We start from the raw sequence: 27,425 nt of genomic DNA on the forward strand, positions 1-27,425 counted from the left end.
AACGTGGCTAAGTGTTCCTTTAGGGTTTCCAACCGTTTTTGGTGCCTCCCCTCTCATCCCTCTTCATCCAAGTTGCTTAGTGGTGTTTGTGACTCCATTAGAGGTGCAACACTTGAGGCACTAAGCTTTCTAAAGCCAAGGATTGATTGTTATTGCTATATAACAATCAAACATAAGATCTAAACCCTAATTTCAGTTATAGTTTATCAGATCTAGGGTTTATGGATTTGGATAATCAATTGCATGTTCATTAGAAAAACTAGATCAAAGCTATTAGGGTTTGCATGTACACCATAGGAATGATGTAGTGCTCAAATCCCATCACGAAAAACGTTATCTAGTGGACTTGGTTCCCATACTGTTGAGGAGGAACAAGGTTATTATTGGTATGGATTGGCTAAGCCCCAATGGGGTAGTGATTGACTGCGCGCAACAGTTCGTTCGGATTAGTACCCCAGGTGGGGGAGAGCTGGTGATTCAGGGCAAGAAGCCACAACGAGGACCAACTTTATTTCCGGCAGCAAGGGCTAGGCTCTACATTCAGCAGGGTTGCGCAGGATACGTTGTCTATGTTATGGATACACGGGAGGCGGGAGGGGCGACGGTGGGTGATGTGCCAGTAGTGCGAGAGTTTGCGGATGTATTCCCCAAGGAGTTCCCTGGGATACCTCCGGAGAGGCAGGTGGAGTTCAGGATCGACCTAGTCCCTGGTGCGGCTCCGATAGCCAAGGCACCGTATCGGTTGGCTCCTCCTGAGATGCATGAGTTGTCTACACAACTACAGGAGCTGTTAGACAAGGGATTCATTAGGTGTAATGCCCACGTTTCCAGGCTAGACATAATTGTTGATGTAATAGTCTAGGTTAACCTTTGTAACTCTTTTGAAGTATTAATGATGAAATATTTGAGCATTATGTGAATCATGTGAATTATGTGTTTATTTTCTTAATTATTATAATTTAATGAATTAAGAATAAAATGAGCATCAAAATGAAATGTTAGATAAGCCCAATATCTTTACATAAAGTTTTATTGGTCGAAACAAGGATTCCGGAGATATAAAGAACGCCGAAATCTGAGTTAAAACAAAGAAGTTATGATCTGTCGAAGTTTTGCGATAGAACCGGCATGACGCCGAATGACGTAAAATATGAAATTAAGATAGAGAGATATCTAGCCTTAGTAATATAAACGAAAGTTGTAGAGTTCGTTAAACCGAGAGCGTGCATAAAAAGAACGCCCAACTATGACTTCGTATGAGGAAGTTATAATTTTTCCGAAGTTTCTAATTAGCAGTATGCAGCCTGAATCCTCGATTTGAGATCGAGTGATTTTTAGCCGAAACAATCTAAATGAGAATTGAAGATCTCATCGATAGTAGTGAAACGATAAAAATATAGGCGAAAACGGACGTCAGATGAAGAAGTTATGAATTTATAACGGAGTTTTCCTGTCCCGGCCTATTAAAAATAATATAAAAGTAATATATTTATAATATATTAAAAATAAAGTCAAAATTAGCCAACAGAGTCTAAGCGAGAGTTGTAGAGCATATTCTCACCTACGCGTCGATATAAAGAACGTTGAAAACAGAGTTCGTATGCAAAAGTTATGAACTTCTGAAGTTCGGGGCGCGAAATCCCAAAACTGTCAGCCACCACGACGTGGCACGTGCTCTGGAGTCTTCTAGAACCACTTGCAATGAAGCATGTAGTGATGAACCAGCAACCACGACATGGTAAACCGTACCATGATGTGGCAAGGGAAATTTTTTTCCCTATAAATAGATTTGAAGGGCCAGCCGAGTTTGGTTGCTCAAATTCTCTCCTCTCATTCATATTAGCTCGATTTACGTGCAAAGTAGTACCCCCGAAGCCCCGGTATCATCCCGAGACCCGAAGCTCGAAGATCCTGCGAAGTAAAGAGTTTCCGAGCCAAAGCTCTGCCCGTAAGAAGCCCGGTGAGTGAAGTGAACCAAGTTTCACCGAAGAATACTACTCTTAGAGCCGTAGTGCTGTCCGATCATCTTCTGATAAAGTGAGTGTGTAGTTACTTTCTTCTAACTTATAATTATGAAGTATTTTATACGAAATACATGTTATGTGTATATTTTGTTGTTATATGTGTGAATGTATATTCACTTTCTTCTAACTCATGGATATGATTTATTCTCTATGAAATACGTGTTATGTGTGTGGGTGCCTCGTCTGTTATGTGGAATATATATTGAATGAACATGTTATACAGGTTTTAAACTATGTATACAAAATATATTTTTATCTACTAATATGTTGGGTAGAACATGGATAGATAGTTGATGTGTGATAAACAGATGAGAGGCCTCGATGTTGTTGTAGTTGATCTAGTCATTTAGCAGAGTATGGATGACGACCACAGACTCTTTCTCGACAGTCCTGTGGAACGTTAGCAGGCTCATAACCTATAGGTGTTGTGAACGATGTGTTCACCGGTGTACTCTATCCCCTCATGGTTGACTTTAGGACATTTATTGCTGAGGAAGCCCCTTTGCAGTAATGTCCGTCCTGATGAAAATCCTAGATTAGGTCCCTTGTAATAAGTGTTGTTTTAGGGACGTAAAAGTGAGGGTAACGGGAACGGGTAATCGGGTTATGGTTGGTTGATGAATTAAATATAATTATTTATTCTGGGTTGAAAACCCTATATGCTCACCAGGCTCCCAAGCCTGACCCACTCAGTTCTCTTTGTATTACAGGTAGTGGCGCCAGAGCAGAAGTTGGATGACTTGTCAAATTATTTTTGGATTATAGACCTGTTGTTTTATATAACTGTTGTAAGGTCTGTAATGTAATGTTTATGCTTTTGGTCTGTTTATCGGAACATGACATCCCGAGTTTTGTTATACAATGAAAAAACATTTCTTTAAGAAATGCTTTGGTAAATCTTATTTTTATCATATTTCGTTTTGGGAACAAATTCCGCAACTCTTTTAATCAAAGGATTACTCTGAGATTGTTTTAAAAGCATAAATTAAACCAGTCTTTTCTGGCCGTGATTTTGGGGATGTCACAGTTGGTATCAGAGCATTAGTTTAAGCGAACTAGAAATTTGTAGGATTTGTAGACTTAAACTAAGAATGCTAAGTGAAATTGTGATATGTGTGTGTTATATTTTAGAGACGAGCACTAGTTTATTTTAGGAAAATTGCCTGAAATGCATTTATGTGCTAAATGTTATATGTTTGCCATATATGATATTATTTGTTCGGATCTATGGTCTGTTGCCGACCGGATCTGGAAAACTTATGTGTGTAGGATTCTAAGTGTACGCCTACGAATTTATAACTAGCATGTAAATGTTTCGGAGTAATAAGGATGATTTGAATATCTAACGTGAATGAGGATCTAAAATTCACCTTGTTCTATGTATAGATCAAGAATGGTGAGAACGAGGAGTGGAGTTGGAAATGCTGATGAAAACAGGAATCAAATACCAGTGATTGAGCAAAAACCTGTTGTAGCAACAACACCTGAGCCGATAACAATGGCCGGTGTACAATTGATGATTCAGACGATGTTGGATCGTCAGATGGAAGAAACAAGACGTCTTCTTAGGCAAAATCGTGAAGAACCATCAATTCAAGTGGAAGAGCTCGAGGAGAATGGAGGGCACTCGGAGGGACAAAACTTCAGTGGAACTGTTGGTCAAGCCAACCCACCGGTGGTTAGACACAACAACCATGATGGAGGAAATGATGGGCGTGGGTGTAAATACAAGGATTTCATGGCATCCAAACCACCATGTCTATCAGGAAGCCCGACGCCGGTGCAAGTTATGGACTGGATCTCCGAAATGGAGACAATGTTTGAAAGTTGCGAATGCAGCAACAGGCAGAAGACCGCTCTTGCGATCCCTATGCTAAAATCTGGCGTGTTGAGTTGGTGGAAGCTGTTAGCTGACTCTATGCCCAAGGGAGAAGCGAGAAAAATGTCTTGGGAAGACTTTGTGGAACAATTGAAACTGCAATACTGCTCCGAGCAGGACCTTCTGGAAATCAATAATGAGTTTCAGAATTTGAAGAAGGCGAAATTGAGCGTTACTGAATACGCTGCTAGTTTCACAGAAAAGATGAAGCTTATCCCATATTTAGTACCAATAGAAATCTCTAAAGTTAACAAGTTTTCCCTCGGATTACCAGCGGACTATGGTCCAATGGTTAAGCAAGCAACCACATTGAAAGCCGCCATCTGGGCTGCTAGAAACTTTTGAGACCCAGATCAGGGAGAAAGGTCTGGAGAGATCAGAGGTTGGTGAAAAGAGAAAAACCGATGGACCCTCGGGGTCCAGCAAAAAGGATAAATTCTCGAAGTCTAGTTCAAGAGGAGGTGGAGGAGGCGAAGCGAAATGGTGCGAAAAATGCAAGAAGAAGCATCTGTTGGATTAGTGTCTAAGTCCATAACTATTTTGGTATGTACTTGACCCGATGGTGCATGGTCCTTTTAGGTTGCCTTCACCAAAGCAACTTGATATGATGAATTATGGGGAGAAAGGATTAAATATGATTTATTAATATATTATGAGAATAATATATTAAAGGAGAAATCATATTGTTTAATTAATATTAGTCAATAATTAATTGGTAATTAGTTTTGTGACTAAAATAGATTAGTTAAACTTAAGGGACTGGAATTGTAATTATAAGATAATTGCAATTTGGGCCATGGATTGCCTTATATCATAAGGTGGACGAATTCTATGGGGGAAGCCCATATGAAATCATCCAAGGCCTTATGGAAAGGGCTCCATGGGTTGCTTAGGGCTTAAGCAACCAAATTAGGGTTTCCATGTTAGATAACCCTAATTGCCTCAGTATATATAAGACCCTTATGACCCAAAAACGTGGTGAAGCTTCTTGCTAGGGATTTCACACGTTTTTGGGCAGCCTCCAACCTCTCTCATCTTCATCCTCTTGCTTATGGTGTTTGTGAACCATTAGAGGAGTGACAATTGTGACTCTAAGCTTTCTAAAGTCAATACAAGGAGATTTGGGATTGTTATTGCTACATAACAATCAAGGCAACATCTTAAACCTATTCTCATGTTAATATGATTAATTGAATGTTAGAATTAGGGTTTATAGTCTTGGATAACTTGCATGTACAATAAAGAAACCTAGATCCAAGCATTAGGGTTTGTATGAGCACATAGGATGTTCTTAGGACCAAAACCCATCAGTGGTATCAGAGCCTAGACTGGTTTCTATTGTATTGATGCTTGATATGTATGAAAAATTCGATTTTTTGGTTTCTGGAGGCTGGACTCGCCGAGTCCATAGCTGAACTCGCCGAGTCCATGCAGACTCGACGAGTCCAAGCCTGACTCGACGAGTCAACTCGTCAGATGGAGCATATCTCGGGATTTCTTGCTGTTTTTGCTTTGGGATAGTTACCTTATCATATTAGATCAATATAAATCCAATTTTATGATATATTTGACTATATTCTTGATCCAATTGAGGATATTTATCAATTAATAAAATAATTGTTTCCTTATGTGATAATTGATTAATTATTTTGATTAAATTGGTAAATTGTTTTGCAAGAAATCATTAAATAAATCAAATATGGATAATTATGTGATTAAATGTTAATTTAGATTATTTGTTATTTGATCCTTTTCGTTATGAAAAGTTTCATATTTTCCCCTTAAGGTTTTATAGTTTAAATTTGAACCCAAAAGTTTTGTTGTTTTGAAATTTAAATAGTTAAAACTCTAATGTTTTAAAAAAGGTTTCAAAACTTGCCCTCAAGTTTTGGAATTTAAATTTTGATTAATTGTTTAATTTTGATGTATATTTAAATTCTAAACCCTAATGTTTTGAAATGTTTCAAAACTTGCCCTCAAGTTTTGGAATTTAAAAGTTGATTAAAAGTTTAATTAGGAATGTTAAATTCTAAAACCCTAGTATTGTTTTGAAAAAGTTCAAATCACACCCTTATGGTTTTATTAATTAATTAAGGTGTACAATTAAAAGAAGTTTAATAAATCCGTAAAAGTTTTGGCTTACAATTTAATTGAATTAAAAGTATAATTGTTAAATTTAACCACCTAATATTTTAAAAGTGTAAAATACACCCTATACTATATATAACATTAAAAGTCTAACATTATATATATATATATATGTATGAGTAAAAGTCAGTCTTATCGTTAGTGGGCCTCATTCACGAAGCTGATCTATAAGGGGTGTTTAAGGAAATTGCCTATAAAATGGCGATTGAATGGGTATCCACTCTTACCCACCGCACTCTTGACTAGTGGATGGTCGTTAGCCGAACGGGTAGGATAGGACGAAACCTTCCATTATAAGTATAATGAATTATTAAAGTAACTAAATGTTTTCATAAAATTCTCAATCTTAGTTACTTAGGCAAAAGTGAATTGATGCAATTCTATGAAATTACACTTTGTGCCCTTGCAAAGACGTTAGTGGAGCGTGTGTGGTTTACCGGCACACTAAATGGTTCTAAGAAAAGGTAGCAAAGGGTGACTCAATGTTTGTCATAGTTTGGTGGAGCGTGTGTGGTTTACCTCGAATAGGTGACTGCAACATGTGAGGGCACCATGTAAGTTTGCATGGTTATTCACACCCGCTTTGTGATCCTCGGCATCCCAGTCACAAACAAGAGGGGCATATCAAGATTTAAACATGCCATTGAAAGTTCAATGAATCTCAAAGGATCTAGGAGTTTTCATAGATTTAAAACTTAAATTTCTTTTTCGTTTTTCATGGTGGAAATTAGTGAATCGTCATTCACTTACCTTCAAATGTTCTGCAATTTGGGTTACGGCATCCCTCTCCCGAGTTGTAGAATATTGTGTTGGGTCCTAGCCTTAGTATCTCATTTGGGTGATTTACTAAGGACTCAATCAATCAACTAACTTGAATTTGTTTTCTCCCGTTTTGTAGATGTCAAAGTTAGACAACTATGGTCTTCCCAAATCCCATGGAACAAGCATTCCACATGAAGATGATATTCCACGATTCGATCGAGGAACAAGAGATCATACTTCACTTCCTTCACCTCCTCCAATTATTCTCCCTAACCCACAAGTTCAAAGGCTTGAAAAGTTCAAGATCACTCAAGCCCTTTTTGCAAGTAAACATAAAGAAGGAAAGCCGGTGTGTGCACACGTCCTAGGGATGAAGTCACACATTGATAGGTTAAGAATGTTGGGTTCCGTTGTCTGTGAGGAAATGGCTGTTGATTGGGTTCTTCAGTCACTTCCTAACTCATATAGTGAGTTCGTAAGAGAGTACTATATGATGAACCGCGACGTAACCCTTATAGATCTCACCTATATGCTTATTGCTGCTGAATCAGCAATGGTTTGGCGCAATAGAAAAGCAAAGTTGATTGGTGAATCTGCCTTCAAGACCTCTATGGATATAGATAATGACAATGAAAGACATGTTATGATCGAAAAGTTTGATCATAAGAGAAAGGCAATGTCTGAAGTAGTTCCAAAGGAGTCAATTTGCTTTTATTGCCAAGAGAAAGGGCATTGGAGACGAAGTTGCCCCATTTACCTAAGAGATCTAAGAGATGGGAGAGTCGAAATGTATGGCTCTAATATAGGTAAAATCCACTAACTAACTCTTTTAAGCTTCTATTCTAGATTCTTAATACATAATGTGATAAGATTACAATTGATATTTTGTAGAATTGAAGAAAAGAAAGGGAGCTTAAAGGAAGAAGTGAGCAGAATCTAACTGTGAAGGAATGGATTTCGATCGCATTTCTCAAAGATTAGATTCTTAAGCTACTACTTAGAGTTAGAATTAGATTGCTAAGAAAGATGTATTAGCATAAGTTTTTCAATGAGTTGCATTGTAAGGAAAAATTTTTCCGCATAAAATAAATTTTGATTTTATATTATCCTTGCAATGGCGTGTATGAAAAATTCATGTTAAAATGTTTCTATTATTAGCAATAATGGATTTGGTTCTTATTATGTTATTTATGGAAAGTCGAGAGTTTACCAAATAGGGAGAGTTTCTCATCGCCCAAGTTTCAATTGGACAGAAACTTGGAATCATGCAACTTGGTTGCATGATGAATGAGAAATTTCATATTTGGAAATTAGACTAATTTGTTGACAAAATGTCAAGTGAAGGACTAGGAGATCGAGTACACAAAGTTATGTGTTGATCAAGTCCACCATAAGAGTAACAAAGATATTCGTCATGATTTACTAAAGGTTTAGTAAATGTGATTATACTCACAAGATTAAGTGTAATTCTAGATTGATTGAAAAAGGTTTAAATCAATAGTAGAACGAATAAGAAGAATCAAGTAGGCAGAAAGATAAAAGTTTCTCCATTCTAAGAAGCAGGGAGAGTAGCTTTTATGCTTTATGATAGGTCTTAATGATTAAGAACCATATCTCAATTGATCCTCTAAGTGAGTCTTAGTACAATTGTATGTCTAAGAAGAGGAATCAAGAATTGAAGAAATGGTTAAATCAATAAGTCTATCATACTTCGTTCCAATAACAAGTCTTAAAGTTAAGATTGTAACAATGAGTGAAAAGTATTAAAGGTTTATAACATTCATCAAATGTGGAAAGTTGTGATGTCTTGAATAAGACAAAGACCAACTAGGACCAATTTATGAAGTGTTTTGATAAAAACTACACTAACTCTTGAATATTTGTTTGTCAAGAAATGTTCATTGACAAGAGAATCTTATATGTCAAGGAGTCAGTGGGAGTCTTATTGGTCTTGAAAGGTTTCAAGAACAAATCAAATAAAACTTATCAATCATCACTAGCACACGAGTTGAGGTTTACAACCTATCGTGTTGACATTATTTGGTTTCTGTGTTGTTCCAATTGAGTTAATTATGCATGTGAGTTCTATGAATTCTCATTTTGAACGCATAAAAGGCAAGGCACCTTAATCAATGAAAGGTACATTGATAGGAAAAGGTGAGCTGCTTAACTACTTGGAAGACGTGGTGGGCAGCTGTGCTACCATAAGGCAAAAAATCGAGATTAAGAAAGTTCGATCCATATGAGGTTGAATTTGTCGTGAACTTTGGTTTTGACAAATTCACATGGATAGGAACACATACACCGTTTAAATCTAAGTGTCATAAGATTTCCTCGTTCATGAAAATGACTGTGAGGAAATGCTTTCACTAAGAAAGATTTTAGAAGATAGTGATTGTAAAATTGCATTCTCGAATTCGATTATGGTTACGGTATCCCTTTCCATAATTTGAATTGTGAGGTTTGGCAATTGTTTACACACACATATGAACTATCTAAGGTAAAGGTGTATAAGTTCAAGAAGCCTTGATAAAAGATTATCAAAGCACTAAGTATTAGAAACATGAACTTAATAAATTCAATAAGCATTGTTTTTTCTGAAAGTTAAGCTGTTTCTAAAGACATGTCGAAGCTAGTGGGAGCATAAGTGTTATGTTTTATAATAATCATCATGATAGTGGGAGCATAAAAGTTATGATTGTATGATTATTAAGGCACGTATTGCAAGTTGGCAATATTAATTATAGAAAACAAGAGTTATACCTTGCAAAGTCGTAAGGGTTGTAAAGTTGTTTTGCTATAATTAAGGGAGAGAATATTATGCTTCATTTCAAATCTAAAGGATTAGGTTGAGAAATGTTAATAAATTTAGTCAAAGGTACATAGTGTGTTCTTAAAATTTTGATTATGATTACGGCATTCCTCTTCACAATTCGAATTTTGAGAACATAGCAAATAAAACATTATGTGTCGTGTCCCATACGCTTCGGGTATAGGATCGATTGCAAATGCTTTAATGTTTGACCATTCTAAAATTTTCCAAATGTCGAGCGCATTTAGAGGGAAAATGGACTAGAATTTGTTTTGACTAAAATAATTAAACAACTATTAAAGGACAATCCAAAATTTGACGAGGATTGGTCGCTTGTGAGTAGTTGGAAGCATGGTATTGGATGGACCATATCGACATAGATAAGATTCTATTAAGAATGAGTTGTCATATGGAAATTATGGAAATGTTTCCATATTGGATGGACCATATCTACATCATTACGAATAGACAAGATTCTATTAAGGATGAGTTGTCATATGGAAAATATGGAAACGTGTCCATATTGAGAATTGGATATTGAAAATCTATGACTAGATTAGAAACTTTTATGCAAAGGATGTTCAAAGCAATGTACTTTGAGTGAGAGACATCATATCTAAGGAATTGTCTTGTAACAATCTCCAATAGAGAACTTTGTAATATCATTGGCAATAGTCTTTGTGACTTTGGTGCAGTGACATTACGAAAGGATCATTGCATAAAATGTTAGAATCTAACATATTCTATAAGTGGCAAGAATTTGATATTCTTACATTTATGAAAATGGATTTGGAGTTGTGAAATGAGAATGATTGGAAATGTGTTCAATTTGATCTCTTTCACAAAGTAAGAACCATAGGTAAACATTGTGTGCATGCTAGGAGCATGGGACAAGTGTAATAATTCAAGTAAGAAGTTGATTACCCGAAACGACAAATAATGAGTATTCAATATGGTGATAAATAAAAGGAGTTTTATTTATACTCAAAGGTTTGAGGCCATATGGGATTAGTATTATTCTTGTGTTTCACATTTGCATGTTTTGACTTCCAGAATAATTGAATTTATTAAGAATAATCGAATTATTCGAACGGGCCACAGTCGTTCATATGTTGGAAGTAGGTATGAATGAAGACTATCGTGAATTGGTGTGTGGAATGTCTAAAAGAGTATTAGACATAAGCAAATGTTTGCTGCAACGTTCATGAGTGCTTATGAATATGATTTGAGCATTGGATTAAACCCACGCTCACTTGGATCGCTCCATAAATTGTATCACGAGTGATTAGTGAGACGATAACATCTTATATTCTTGAAACCGAGATGTGTGAGTTGTATCTTGCAAATCGGTTGCACATTTATAATATGTAAACACACTAGTAACTTGGTGTTATAAAACATATTGTTGTGTGTGATTCGGTGAGTGAGTGCAAGCAAGCATTGTATCAAAGTTTATTCGTTCCTTTTATCCAAAGTAGGATAAAAGCGATATCTTTGGGCCCCTCGATGGTTTAGTGATGACAAACGTAAATGCTCGGCCGGGCTAGGGCTAATTTGATTTGTTCAATTAGTCAGTCGTCATAAATCGGAAATCGAGATATAGTACAAAGAGAATGATTTGAAATCATGTCTCATATGATATCTAGAATGGAGGAATATATGATCCCTTATCTAAGCACACGCGTATCTGATAGGATCAGAGTTGACAGCGGCTTTGGAAAGCTACGATTGCAGATCAGGATCTGAAGTCATACGCATAATAGTTATTAGACTTATCCAAGTGGGAGACTGTTGGATTAGTGTCTAAGTCCATAACTATTTTGGTATGTACTTGACCCGATGGTGCATGGTCCTTTTGGGATGCCTTCATCAAAGCAACTTAATAGGATGAATTATGGAGAGAAAGGATTAAATATGATTTATTAATATATTATGAGAATAATATATTAAAGGAGAAATCATATTGTTTAATTAATATTAGTCAATAATTAATTGGTAATTAGTTTTGTGACTAAAAAAGATTAATTAAACTTGAGGGGCTGGAATTGTAATTATAAGATAATTGCAATTTGGGCCATGGATTGCCTTATATCATAAGGTGGACGAATTCTATGGGGGAAGCCCATATGAAATCGTCCAAGGCCTTATGGAAAGGGCTTCATGGGTTGCTTAGGGCTTAAGCAACCAAATTAAGGTTTCCATGTTAGATAACCCTAATTGCCTCACTATATATAAGACCCTTATGACCCAAAAACGTGGTGAAGCTTCTTGCTAGGGTTTTCACACGTTTTTGGGCAGCCTCCAACCTCTCTCCTCTTCATCCTCTTGCTTATGGTGTTTGTGAACCATTAGAGGAGTGACAATTGTGACTCTAAGCTTTCTAAAGTCAATACAAGGAGATTTGGGATTGTTATTGCTACATAACAATCAAGGTAACATCTTAAACCTATTCTCATGTTAATATGATTACTTGAATGTTAGAATTAGGGTTTATAGTCTTGGATAACTTGCTTGTACAATAGAGAAACCTAGATCCAAGCATTAGGGTTTGTATGAGCACATAGGATGTTCTTAGGACCAAAACCCATCAGCATCATGGGAAATGTGGTGGGGAAGCCACATAGTTCAAATGCGGAAATCCAGGGCATTATGCCAACGAATGCACCCTCACCAAGAAAGTTTTCTATGGTTGCGGTGAAGAGGGGCACATCTCGAGAGATTGTTCGAAGAAGAAGGAGGCAGCAAAACCCAACATTCCGCCAAAGCCGAAGACGAGAGCATTCCAGATGACACTGGAAGCTGCTAAAGATGAAGTTGATGTCGCTTCAGGTACCTTTCTCGTAAACAAATTGCCTGCCCAAATTTTATTTGATTCAGGAGCCAACTACTCCTTTATTTCGCATGAATTTGGTAGAAAACTAGCTTTGCATGTCGATAGACTAGATAATGCTTTATTAGTTGAAGTTGCTAGTGGCAAGTTTGTACCTGTTAGCCATCATATGAAAAACATCTTAATTGACTTGAATGGGAATAAGTTCCACGAGGAATTATTGCCTATCGAACTTAACGGTTTCGACATCGTTTTGGGAATGGATTGGATTAGCGCCAATGATGTCGAGATATTGTGCAGAAAGAAGATATTCAAAGTAAACCTGCTTGGGAAAGAGTCATTTATGGTGTATGGAGATAAAGGCAAAGTAAATTCTGGAATCATTTCATTGATGAAAGCCAGAAACTGTTTGGCCAAAGGATGTACATCGTATCTAGCATTTGTGATTGATGCTAAGAAGGAAAAAAAGGAGATGCGGAGCATTCCTGTTGTGTGTGATTATCCGGAAGTATTTCCCGAAGATCTTCCCGGATTACCGCCTGATCGACAAATAGAATTATGTATTGACTTGTTACCAGGGACGCCGCCAATAGCAAAAGCACCTTATCGATTAGCACCGACGGAGATGAAGGAGCCGATGATGCAACTTCAAAGTTATTGGAAAAAGGTTTCATTAGACCTAGTTCATCACCCTGGGGAGCTCCGGTGTTATTCGTGAAGAATAAAGATTGAAGTATGAGAATGTGCATCGATTACAGAGAGCTGAACAAGGCAACAATAAAGAATAGATATCCGTTGCCAATGATTGATGACCTATTCGATCAACTACAAGGTTCAAGCTATTTTTCAAAGATCAACCTAAGGTCAGGATATCATTAGCTGAAGGTGAAAGAGCAGGACATAGAGAAGACTGCATTCAGAACGCGATATGGACACTACGAGTTATTGGTTATGTCATTTGGACTAACCAATGCTCCAGCAACATTCATGGATTTAATGAACAGGGTTTGTAATCTGTTCCTATATAAATCTATGATAGTGTTCATAGATGACTTTCTGATTTACTCGAAAAGCCAAGAGGAGCATGGCAGACACTTGCGAGAAGTGTTAGAAGTCTTGAAGAAGGAGAAGTTGTATGCTAAGTTCTCCAAATGTGATTTTTGGATTCGAGAAGTCCAATTCTTGGGTCACGTGGTCAACCAAGAAGGGATAATGGTTGATCCAACAAAGATTGAAGTTGTGATGAAGTGGGAACAACCGAAAAGTCCCACGGAGATCCGAAGCTTTTTAGGTTTAGCCAGATATTACCGAAGGTTTATCCAAGGCTTTTCTTCAATCGCTAGTCCATTAACAGCTTTGACCCACAAAGGAGCTGCTTATGCTTGGAATGATAAATATAATGAAGCATTCGAGAAGCTAAAAAAGAAGCTATGTGAGGCACCGAGTCTTTCTCTACCGATGGAGTTGAAGACTTCGCTGTTTATAGCGATGCGTCTGGGGTTGGATTGGGTTGTGTTTTGACCCAAATAGATAAAGTGATCGCATATGCATCTCGACAGCTGAAAGAGCATGAAAAGAACTACCTGACTCATGATTTGGAGTTGGCAGCGGTAGTTTTCGCTCTAAAAATATGGAGGCATTACCTCTATGGCAAGAAGTGCAAACTTTTCACTAATCATAAGAGTCTCCAATATCTCTTTAGTCAGAAATAATTGAATATGAGGCAACGAAACTGGCTAGAATTACTTAAGGACTACGACTGTGAGATACTTTACCACCCCGGTAAAGCTAATGTTGTTTCTGATGCTCTCAGTCGGAAAGTCGATCTTTAAAGAAAAAGGCCAAGAGCGTTGAGAATAGAAGTTGTCTTGACAATTGTGGAGAGTATAAAGAAAGCTCAAGAGGAAGCTTCTGAAAAGAATGACCGAAAGGAGGAACGTTTGGGCAAAACGTTGGTGTTCGGTATAAACAGTCATCGACTGAAGGTATTCCAAGGTCGTATTTGGGTACCTAAGTCAGGAGGGATAAGAGATCTTCTGATGGAAGAAGCTCACAAAACCATGTACTCAATTCATCTCGGCAGCACTAAAATGTATAGGGACCTGAAACCCTACTACTGGTGGCCGACAATGAAGCTTGATGTTGCAAAGTATGTGGCCGAGTGTGTGACTTGTGCGAGGGTTAAGGAACAACATTAAAAACCATATGGGAGTTTAGAACCTTTACCTGTACCTATGGGTAAATACAAAGATATCGCAATGGATTTTATCACTAAACTACCCAGGACAAAGAGTGGTCACGACATGATTTGGGTGGTCGTGGATCGTTTCACCAAGAGTGCACACTTCATAGCATCCAAGGAAAAATGGTCTATGGATAAGCTTACGAATGCTTACGTGAAGGAAATTGTGAGACTTCATGGTGTTCCTCTAACAATTGTATCAGATCGTGATAGTCGTTTCACGTCGCAATTTTGGAAAAGTCTACAAGAGGAAATGGGTACCAAGTTGTGTTTAAGTACATCTTACCATCCACAGACTGATGGTCAGAGCGAAAGAACGATACAAACACTTGAAGATATGCTAAGAGCATGTATCATGGAATTCTAGGTAACTGGGGTGAACATTTACCTTTAGTAGAATTTTCCTACAATAATAGTTTCCACTCAAGCATAAAGATGGCACCTTATCAAGCTTTGTACGGATATAAGTGTCGTACGCCGTCTTGTTGGCTTGAGGCTGGGGAAAAGCAGTTTATGGGACCGGAGATAGTCCATCAAACTACTAAAAAGCTGAAAATAATCAGGGAAAGAATGTTAGCAGCTCAAGATCATCAAAAGAGCTATGCTAACAAGAAGCGAAGATCGATGACTTTTGAAGATGGGGATTCGGTTTTACTTAAAGTCTCACCGTGGAAGGGACTTATAAGATTTGGTAAAAGGGGAAAGTTGAGTCCAAGGTTTATTGGACCGTTTAAAGTTCTTCAGAGAATTGGGAACCAAGCTTACAAGCTCGAATTACCAGAAGAACTAAATGGTATTCATAACACTTTCCATGTGTGTTATTTGAGGAAGTTCACGGGGGAAGTTCCCGACATAATTCCAATTTCTGAACTAAGATTGGATGAGAACAAGCGATTGATTGAAGAACCTGAGGCAATCGTTGACCGAAAGACTAAGAAATTACGACGCAAGATGGTCGAATTGGTGCTTGTCCGTTGGACGCATATGAATGGGCCAAATTTCACCTGGGAAACGGAGAGTGACATGTTGAGTCGCTATCTGTATTTATTTGTTGATGTGTGATTCTCGGGACGGAATCATCCTAAGGGGGAGAGAATTGTAACGCCCGTGTTTCCAGGCTAGGCGTAATTGTTGATGTAATAGTCTAGGTTAACCTTTGTAACTCTTTTGAAGTATTAATGATGAAATATTTGAGCATTATGTGAATCATGTGAATTAGGTGTTTATTTTCTTAATTATTATAATTTAATGAATTAAGAATAAAATGAGCATCAAAATGAAATGTTAGATAAGCCTAATATCTTTACATAAAGTTGTAGTTGTCGAAACAAGGATTCCGGAGATATAAAGAACGCCGAAATCCGAGTTAAAACGAAGAAGGTATGATCTATCGAAGTTTCGCAACAGAACCGACACCACGCCGAATGACGTAAAATATGAAATTAAGATAGAGAGATATCTAGCCTTAGTGATATAAACGAAAGTTGTAGAGTTCGTTAAACCGAGAGCGTGCATAAAAAGAACGCCCAACTATGACTTCGTATGAGGAAGTTATAATTTTTCCGAAGTTTCGACTTAGCAGTATGCAGCCCGAATCCTCGATTTGAGATCGAGTGATTTTTAGCCGAAACAATCTAAATGAGAATCGAAAATCTCATCGATAGTAGTGAAACGATTAAAAGATAGGCGAAAACGGACGTTAGATGAAGAAGTTATGAATTTATACCGGGGTTTTCCTGTCCCGGCCAACTAAAAATAATATAAAAGTAATATATTTATAATATATTAAAAATAAAGTCAAAATTAGCCAACATAGTCTAAAAAAGAGTTGTAGAGCATATTCTCACCTACGCGTCGATATAAAGTACGTCGAAAACGGAGTTCGTATGCGAAAGTTGTAAATTTCTGAAGTAAGGGGCGCGAAACCCCAAAACTGTCAGCCACCACGATGTGGTAAAAGTGCCACGACGTGGCATGTGCCCTGGAGTCTGCCAGACCCACTTGCAATGACGCATGTAGTGATGACCCAGCCACCACGATGTGGTAAACCATACCACGACGTGGCAAGGGAAAATTTTGCCCTATAAATAAATTTGAAGAGCCAGCCGAGTTTGTTTGCTCAAATTCTCTCCTCTTACTCATATTAACTCGATTTACGTGCAAAGAAGTACCCCTGAAGCCCCGATATCATCCCGAGACACGAAGCGAGTCCCAAAGCTCGAAGATCCCGCGAAGTAAAGAGTTTCCAAGCCGAAGCTCTGCCCGTAAGAAGCCCGGTGAGTGAAGTGAACCTAGTTTCACCGAAGAATACTACTCTTAGAGTCGTAGTGTTGTCCGATCATCTTCTGATCAGGTGAGTGTGTAGTTACTTTCTTCTAATGCATAATTATGAAGTATTTTATACGAAATACGTGTTATGTGTATATTTTGTTGTTATATGTGTGAATGTATATTCACTTTCTTCTAACTCATAGATATGATTTATTCTCTATGAAATACGTGTTATGTGTGTGGGTGCCTCGTCTGTTATGTGGAATATATATTGAATGAACATGTTATACAGGTTTTAAACTATGTATACAAAATATATTTTTATCTACTAATATGTTGGGTAGAACATGGGTAGATAGTTGATGTGTGATAAACAGATGAGAGGCCTCGATGTTGTTGTAGTTGATCTAGTCATTTAGCAGAGTATGGCTGACGACCACAGACTCTTTCTCGACAGTCCTGTGGAACGTTAGCAGGCTCATAACCTATAGGTGTTGTGAACGATGTGTTCACCGGTGTACTCTATCCCCTCATGGTTGACTTTAGGACATTTATTGCTGAGGAAGCCCCTTTGCAGTAATGTCCGTCCCGATGAAAATCCTAGATTAGGTCCCTTGTAATAGATGTTGTTTTAGGGACGTAAAAGTGAGGATAACGGGAACGGGTAATCGGGTTATGGTTGGTTGATGAATTAAATATAATTATTTATTCTGGGTTGAAAACCCTATATGCTCACCAGGCTCCCAAGCCTGACCCACTTAGTTTTCTTTGTATTACAGGTAGTGGCGCCAAAGCATAAGTTGGATGACTTGTCAAGTTATTTTTGGATTATAGACCTGTTGTTTTATATAACTGTTGTAAGGTCTGTAATGTAATGTTTATGATTTTGGTCTGTTTATCGGAACATGACATCCCGAGTTTTGTTATACAATGAAAATACATTTCTTTAAATAATGCTTTGGTAAATCTTATTTATCATATTTCGTTTTGGGAACAAATTCCGCAACTCTTTTAATCAAATGATTACTCTGAAATTGTTTTAAAAGCATTAATTAAACCGGTCTTTTCTGGCCGTGATTTTGGGGATGTCACATTAGGCCGAGCAGTTCGCCCTGGGGAGCCCCGATTCTGTTTGTGAAGAAGAAGGACGGGTCGCATCGGATGTGTATAGATTATAGGGAGTTGAATAAGGTAACGGTGAAAAACCGTTACCCATTCCCGAGGATCGATGGCCTCTTTGACCAGCTACAGGAAGCATCTTGGTTCTCCAAGATTGATTTGCGTTCAAGTTATCATTAGATGAGGGTCAGAGAGGAGGATGTACAGAAGATTGCCTTTCGGACGCGTTATGGTCACTATGAGTTCGTGGTGATGCCTTTTGGGCTCACCAATGCTCCTGCCTCATTCATGGATCATGAATCGCGTGTGCAGACCGATGTTGGATCGGTCCGTGATAGTTGTCATTGATGACATCTTGGTTTATTCCAAGACACAAGAGCAGCATGAGGAACACTTGCGGGAGCTTCTAGATACTCTGAGGAGGGAGAACTTGTATGCTAAGTTCTCCAAGTGTGAGTTCTGGTTGCGCGAGGTGCAATTTCCTAGGCCCCTTGTCAACCAGAACGGGATATCGGTTAACCCGGACAAAGTGGCGGTCGTGATGATATGGGAAGTTTCGAGGTCTCCATCTGAGATTCAGAGTTTCCTACGATTAGCCGGCTATTATCGGAGATTCATCCAAGATTTCTCCAAGATAGTCGTACCCCTGACCAGGATGACAAGGAAAGTTATGGTCTTTCGTGTGGGCCAGAGCAGCAGGTCTTTCGTGGGGGCCTGACCAAGATTACAGCGTGGACCCACAGTATGTTCAGCAGCAAGGGCTAGGCGCTACCTTCAGCAGGGTTGCGCGGGATATGTCGCATACGTTATGGACACCCGGGAGGCGGGTAAGGCGACGGGGAGCGAGGTTCCAGTGGTGTGAGACTACGCTGATGTGTTCCCAGAGGAGCTTCCTGGAATACCTACGGAGCGTCAGGTAGAGTTCAGGATCGACCTAGTCCCTGGTGCGGCTCCGATAGCCAAGGCACCCTATAGATTGGCTCCTACCGAGATGCAGGAGTTGTCTACGCAGCTGCAGGAGCTGCTGGACAAGGGATTTATTCGACCGAGCAGTTCACCCTAGGGAGCCCCGATCCTGTTTGTAAAGAAGAAGGACGGGTCGCATGGAATGTGTATAGATTACCGGGAGCTAAATAAGGTAACAGTGAAGAACCGTTACCCACTCCCGAGGATTGATGACCTCTTTGATCAGTTGCAAGGAGCATCTTGGTTCTCCAAGATCGACTTGCGTTCAGATTATCATCAGATGAGGGTCAGAGAGGAGGATGTGTAGAAGACCGCGTTTCGGACACGTTATGGCCATTATGAGTTCGTGGTGATGCTGTTTGGGCTCACCAATGCTCCTGCCGCGTTCATGGACCTCATGAACCGCGTGTGTAGATCGATGTTGGATCGGTCTGTGATAGTTTTCATTGATGACATCTTGGTTTATTCCAAGACGGAGGAGGAGCACGAGGAGCACCTGAGAGAGGTTTTGGAGACCTTGAGGAGGGAGAGCTTGTATGTCAAGTTCTCTAAATGTGAGTTTTGGCTGCGCGAGGTGCATTTTCTTGGGCACCTCGTCAACCAGAACGGGATTTTAGTAGACCCGGCCAAGGTGGAGGCTGTGATGAGATGGGAGGTTCTGAAGTCTCCATCCGAGATTCGGAGTTTCCTAGGATTAGCAGGCTACTATCATAGATTCATTCAGGATTTCTCCAATATAGCCGTACCCCTGACCCGGTTGACTAGGAAAGCTGTGGTCTTTCGATGGGGGTCTGAGCAGCAGGCAGCGTTCGAGATTCTGAGGCAGAGATTCTGCGAGGCGCCAATCTTAGCCCTGCCCGAGGGCGTAGAGGATTTTTTGGTATACTGTGATGCGTCTATCTCAGGCTTAGGCGCAATATTGATGCAGAGGGGGCATTTCATTGCTTATGCCTCGAGGCAGCTGAAGCCTCATGAGGCGAACTACCCGACACATGATTTAGAGTTGGGGGCGGTGGTCTTCGCCCTCAAGATTTGGCGGCATTACCTCTACGGGGTTCGATGTGCCATTTACACAGACCACAAGAGTTTGAGGTACCTCATGGATCAGCCGAATCTGAACATGAGGCAGCGTTGGTGGTTGGATGTGATGAAGGATTATGATTGCGAGATCCTTTATCACCCGGGGAAGGCCAATGTGGTGGTCGATGCGCTTAGCCGTAAGGCGGCATCGATTAGGGATGTGTGTATGAGGATGACTGTGGTGACTCCACTATTAGAACAGATTCGGGAAGCTCAACAGGAGGTTATGAAGGAGGAACATCGGAAGAGCGAGCGAATAGTGGGTCAAGTCACCTCCTTCGATTATGATAGCCGAGGATTATTGACACTACACCATAGGGTGTAGGTGCCGTATCACGGAGGCGTGCGCCAGATCTTGATGGATGAGGTGCACAAATCCCGATTCTCTATTCATCCAGGGGCGACGAAGATATATAGGGATCTTCGTCTAGACTATTGGTGGCCCTGCATGAAGCGGGATGTGGCTTGGTACGTCGAGCGATGTTTGACCTGTAGGAAGTTCAAGGCCGAGCATCAGAGACCGCACGGCAAGATGCAATCGTTGGATATCCCGTTGTGGAAATGGGAAGATATTACGATGGATTTTATCACAAAGCTTCCCAGGACTGCGCGTGGAGTAGATTCGATTTGGTTCATCGTGGATCGATTGACCAAGAGCGCCCATTTTATTCCGATCCAGGAGAGTATCTCGGCCGAAAGTTGGCCGATATCTATATCAGGGAGATAGTAGCGCGACACGGGGTGCCGGTGTCAGTGATTTCAGATAGGGATGTGCGTTTCACTTCCAGGTTTGGAGGAAGTTTCATGACGAGTTGGGCACTCGTCTGCATTTTAGCACCGCCTTTCACCCGCAGACAGATGGTCAGAGCGAGCAGACCATCCAGACTTTGGAGGATATGTTGCTGTTGGATTAATGTCTAAGTCCATAACTATAATTGGTAAGACTTGACCCGACCCGGCATGGTCCATTTGGGTTGCATGGCATCATGCACTTGGATAGACTATAATGAGAGAAATAAGACACTTATGGTTATTAATATATTATAATTTCTAGTATATTAATAATAAGAATAATAAGATTATTTAATTAGTATTGATCAAGAATTAATCTAGGATTAATTAAGTGATCAAAAGAAGACTAATTAAATATATGGGTTGATTGTGTAAATCATCCATACTTGTATAGTGGGCTAATGCTCCATGGATAATCAAGTTGGGCTAAAACCCATAGGATGGTCCATGGATGCTCCATGGTGTATTTGAACCCATGGATCCAAGGAAATGGAAAGTTGTGACAATTAGGGTTTACCCTAATTGTAACACTATATAAAGATCTTATTCTTGACAAAATCGGCGACTAGTATCATATCTAGAGAGGGCTAGCCGATTTCATGAAGTGTAGATTTCTCTCAAGTTATTCCAAGTATATTTGGTGTTGTGTGAACCATTTGAGGTGTCACACTTGGGGCACTAGGCACTCAAGCTTCATGAAGACTTTCTACATCAAAGAGGTATGTATTCTATCTTGTTACTCTCATTGTTTTGTATGCTAGATTAGGATAATACCTTGGAAAGTTCTTATTTGCATGTATAATAGAGAAAACATAGATCCAAGGTATTTAGGGTTGCATGTACACTTAGGAGTGTTAGAATGCTCAAAACCCAACAGTGGTATCAAAGCCTAGGCTTGTTTTCTTGTTATACTTGCAAAACTGCTTAAAAAAATCGAAATTGTTGCTGTCTGATCATCAGACTCGGCGAGTCCATCAGAAGACTCGACGAGTCCATCAGAAGACTCGACGAGTCCATCAGGAGACTCGGCGAGTCCATGCCTAAAAAGTGATCAAATCGATCGAACTCGCCGAGTTGGTTCATGCACTCGACGAGTTGGACCCCCAGACAGCATAAATTCGACTTTTTTGGCTGGAATTGGACTAGGAACATTACCCTAAGATGTTTTTGAACTTATAAACTTGTTTTTGATGTGGTAATGTTCATGCTAATCCAATTTCAAAGATAATTGTCAATAGATTCATGTTTTGTATTAGTTTAAGGTTTAGACTAATTACATGAAAAAGTTTGATTTGAATTATCTTGTTCTTATGAGTTGCTTAGATTAATAGAAAAGTTGAGTGAAATAGTTGTTTTCAATCCAAATTAATCTAAGAGTTGATTCTAAAATGTGTTTTTGTAACTTGTCCTCAAGTTATATGAAAAGTCACATTTAAGTTTCATAAAACTCATAAAAGTTGGCAAAGGTTACAAAATGAAGAGTCTAGTTCTAATTAAATGGTGTTATGACTCCATAATTTGTCCTCAAGTTATGGAGGACCAAGAGTCTCTTCATTAAATAATAAATTAAAAAAAAAGTGTAACCTTAATTAATTCCATAAGTTATAAAATAAAGAAAAGTTAATTCTTTTATTAGTTTAAAGTCTTCCATAACTTGTCCTCAAGTTATGGAACTTGAAGAATTTTTGGATTAAAACTACTTTAAACACATAAGTTATGGAATTAATTAGTTTTGAATAGTTTCAAAACTTGCCCTCAAGTTTTGGAATTTGTAAGGTTTTCTCTTATGAATACTTTAATTCCAAGTTAGCCCTTAGAATTTTAAAAGTTAAAATTCAACCCTTATACTTTATAATATTATAAGTTAATAATATATATATGTATAAGAGTAAAGTCAGTCTTACCGCTAGTACGCCTCATTTACGAAGCCGGTCTATAAGGTGGGTATAAGGTTGTTGCCATTAAAATGGCAACTTAATGGGTTTCCACTCTCACCCACCGCTTGCTTGACTGGTGGAGGGTCATTAGCCGAACGGGTTTGACATGACTATAATTCTCCCTTCATTAAAAGTATTAATGATAAATACTAAGTAACTAAACTCTTAATAATACCCAATCTTAGTTACTTAGGAAAATGTGAATAAGGTGCTAATCCATGAAATTACACTTTGCACTTTGTTTAAGTCCGTTAGTGGAGCGTGTGTGGTTAACCGGCACACTAACTCGTATTTAACAAGGTAGGCAAAGGGTAACTTAATGTTTATCATAGTATCGATGGAGCGTGTGTGGTTAACCGGCACATCGATTGAGGGGTAAACACTTAAGGGTACCAAGTAATTTGCATGGTTACTTCACACCTTGTTTTGTGATCCTCGGCATCCCAGTCACAAAACCTGAAGGGCACACTCGAGATTGAAACATGCCATTGAACAGTTCAATGAATCTCAAAGATCTAGGAGTTTCAAAACCAATTAAAACCTAATAATTTCGTTTATCTTGGTGGAAATTGATGAATCGTCATTCACCTACCTTCAAATATTTTATAGCTTGGATTACGGCATACCTCTTCTAAGTTATAAAATAGTTTGTTGGGTCCTAGCCTTAATATTTCATATTGGGTGTTATATTAAGGACTTTAGATCAACTATCTTGAATGTCCCCCAAAAGATGTCTGGTTTAGACATTTATGATATTCCCAAATCTCTTGAAACAAGCTTTCCTAAATGAAGATGATGTCCCTTGGAAATCATACTTCATTCACCTCCTCCAATTATTCTCCCCAAACCACAAGTTCTTGAAAAGTTTAAGGTCACTCAAGCCCAATTGGCAAGGCAAGGTCTAGGTGTGGTCACGTCTTGGAGATGTAGTCACATATTGACAAGCCGGGAGAGTTGGGTGTCAAAGTCATGAGAAAGTTGGTGGTTCAATCACTTTCTAAGTCACATAGTGAGTTCCTTTGGGACACCTATGAAACAGACTATGACAAGACCCTTAATGATCTTATCTATTTGTTAAGATCAACTTCCTTAAAACTTGATGGACATTGAAAATAGTGACACAGGAAATCCCGGAAAGCATTCTCTTCCCAATGGAAAGGGATCGACCATAGTCAACTCGGTTGACCAAATGGTAAAGAGAAAAGCTAAGTTTGTGATAGTACCGTGTACCATCATCAAAGGGTCCATATGTTTATATTGCCAAAGGAAGGATCATTAGTTGCGAAGCTGCCAGATTTACCTAAGGATGTTAAAGTCAATAAGTTTGACTCTACTTCTGGTAAAGTCCACTATCTAACTCTGCTAAGTTTCTATTCTAGATACATGATGTGACTGGGTCACATGGTGATGTTTTAAGAATCAAAGAAAAGTGAAGAAAATTAAAGAAAGAATATGCTGAATCTGATCGCATAGATGGATTTCTATCGCGTAGTTTGAAGATCGGATTCTTGAGCTACTTCTTAGGAGATATGAGATATTGCTTAGGAATAGATAACAAAAAGTTTTCATATGGATTGTAAGGATAAGTTTTTCCACAAAGTTTTAAAATAAAAGAAAATTTTTGATTTTATTTATTTTAAAATATCCTTGCAATGGCATTTGAGGAAAAATTGTTGCTTATATGACTCCATTAATAGCAAGAGTGGAAATATGAAATTGATTCTTTCATTTGTGGTAATGTGTAAATTTACCAAATAAGGAAAGATTCTCATCACCCAAGTTTCAATTGGACCGGAACTTGGAATCATGCAAGTTGTATTGCATGATGAATGAGAACTTTCAAATATTGGAAAAATTAAGACTAATTACTCGTTCACATGGATGTGTGAGTCAAGTAAAGGACTAAGGGATCGAGTACACATTCTTGTGCACTGGTCAAGTCCACCACAAAAGATTGATAAAACTATTTGTCATAGTTTACAAAAACTTAGTAAATATGATTATACTCACAAGCTTAAGTGTAAATCTGAGACATTGGAAAAAGGTTCCAATGTATGGCAGAGCGAATAAGAAGAATCAAATTAGGCGGAAGGATAAAAGTTTCTCAAATCTGAAAAGATGGGAGAGTACTTTAGTATCAGTTTTTGTGATCATCTTAATGATTAAGAAACCATAGCACAATTAGTTCTCTAAGGAAATCTTAGTGCATTCTTATGACTAAGAAGAGGAACTTGAATTGTTGAAGTGGTTTAATCAAGAAGATGAGTCATACTTCGTTCCAATACAAGTCTTAGAGTCATACTCCAAGATTGTAACTTGAGTGACATGTCTTAAAGAAGGTTTAAAACACTTGTCAAATGTAAGAGTAAAAGTTTTCTACTCTTGTACATTTGAAATTGGTAAGTTGTGATGTTTTGGATAAAACAAAGACCAACTAAGGCCAATTGTGTGAAGTGTTTGTCTTGATTAGAATACACACTATCTCTTGACTATCTGACAAGAGAGTCTTATATGTCAAGAGGACAGTGGGAGTCTTAAAGGTATTGAAAGTCTCAAGAACTAATCAAGAATAAAACCTAAAGTTCTTCACTAGCACACAATTTGAGGTTTATAACCTATCGTGTTGACATATTATGTGCCCATTCTAGTTAAAGTTGCCTTTGCATATGAGTTCTTAGAGTTCTCAATTTGTTGCACAACAACTTGGAAGCAATGGCAGGCCCTTCAGCTGCCAGGTGGCAAGAAATTAAGATTGAGTTCAGTCCATATGAGTTTGGATTTGTCATTATCCTTGTCTTGTGACTATGGTTTTGACAATTCACATGGATAAGAACACATACACCATTAAATCTAAGTGTCATAAGGTTTCTCTCCGATTCATGAAAATCATGGTGAGGAAACACTTTCACTAAGTAGATTTTAGCTAGATAGCAATTATGATATTTGCATTCTCAAAGTCGTTAGTGGAGCGTGTGTGGTTTACCGGCACACTAACCTGGACTTGTGAGAAGTGGCAAAAAGGTCTAACCATTATGATTACAACATCCCTCTTCATAATTGTTTAGACACACAAGTGTGCTATCTAAGGGAAGGTGTATGATTTTGATAAAGTCTTATCAAAACAATCTAGTATCAGAAATCTAAATTTTGGTAAGAAAGTCAGTTGATTTCTGAGTACATGTCAAAGCTAGTGGGAGCATAAGTGTTATGCTAATAATCATCATGTTAGTGGGAGCATGATAATTATGATAAGTATTGTAAGTTAGCAATGTTAATTATAGAAAACAAAAGGTTTCAATTGGGAAAAGTTGTTTTGCTATAATTAAGGGAGAGGAAATTATACTTCATCTCAAATCTATAAGCTTAGATCGTGAGATTTTAATCATTTAGTCAAGGATATATATGAATTTCATGTTGGAATGGCTCAACATAAGAAAATTTTGTATATGAGTCCATTATTTGCGTTCTAAAATTCGATTATGATTACGGCATCCCTTTTCATAATCTGAATTATGAGAACTAGGCAGATTGTAATGGAAATGTTATAGCAAAAGACTGGTTTAGTCTTTATGTGAGACATCATGAATCGATTCCCATATGCTTCGGATATAGGATCGATTACATGTGCTATATTCGTCCTTTCTAAAATTTTCCAAATGCCTGGGGCATTAAGAAGGGAAAAGGTTTAGAACTGGATATGACTAAAAAGGATTAAACAATTGTCGAGGACAATCTAAGGTTTACGAAAGATTGGTTGCTCAAGGACAGTTGGAAGTATAGTGATAATTCTGGAAGGACCATATTGACATAATCTGGAAGGAGGCAACTCTTGTTCAGAAGTGATAGTCAAAATGGAATCTGGAAATGTTTCAAAGTTAGAAATTATTTAATCTGTGTAAGATTAGGAAACTTAATGCAAGAAGGATGTTTCCAAGGATCTTATCTCCTTTGGAATACTCTGTAATGATTGTTGTCAAGTCTTTCTGACTTTGTGCATAGTCATTACAAGAGGATCAATGCATATAAGTTTAGAATCCAACAGATTTCAGTAAATGACATGAATTTGGAATTCTTGTATTTGCAGTAAGGATTTGGGAGTGTGAAAAGAGAATCATTGAAGTTATGTTCAATGGATCTAGTTCACAAAGTAAAGATCATAGACAAACATAGTATGCATACTTGGTGTATGGCATGACTAGTGTTTAGAAAAACAGTGTACATGCTTGGAGCATGGGACAACTATTGTTTTAAATTCAAGAATAAAGTTGATAGCTGAAACAGTATACAATGAATAATGTGTAATCATATGGTGATAAATAAAAGGTGTTTTATTTATGTTCATAGGTTTTGATACCATATTGGATTCAATTATTATTGTGTTTCATTTTGCATGTTTTGACTTCCAGAATAAACTAGGTTATTCTTTCGGAATGACTAAGTTATTCAAACCATCCACAGTCGGTCATATGTTGGAAGTAGATATGAATTAAGACTGTCATGGGTTGGCTTGTAGAGGTCTAAGGTGTTGGACAAAGGGCTACAACACTCATGAGTGCTCATAAG

Source organism: Lactuca serriola, chromosome 5, assembly GCF_051521515.1.
Source record: "Lactuca serriola cultivar US96UC23 chromosome 5, Lser_US96UC23_V15, whole genome shotgun sequence".
Classification (NCBI taxonomy): domain Eukaryota; kingdom Viridiplantae; phylum Streptophyta; class Magnoliopsida; order Asterales; family Asteraceae; genus Lactuca; species Lactuca serriola.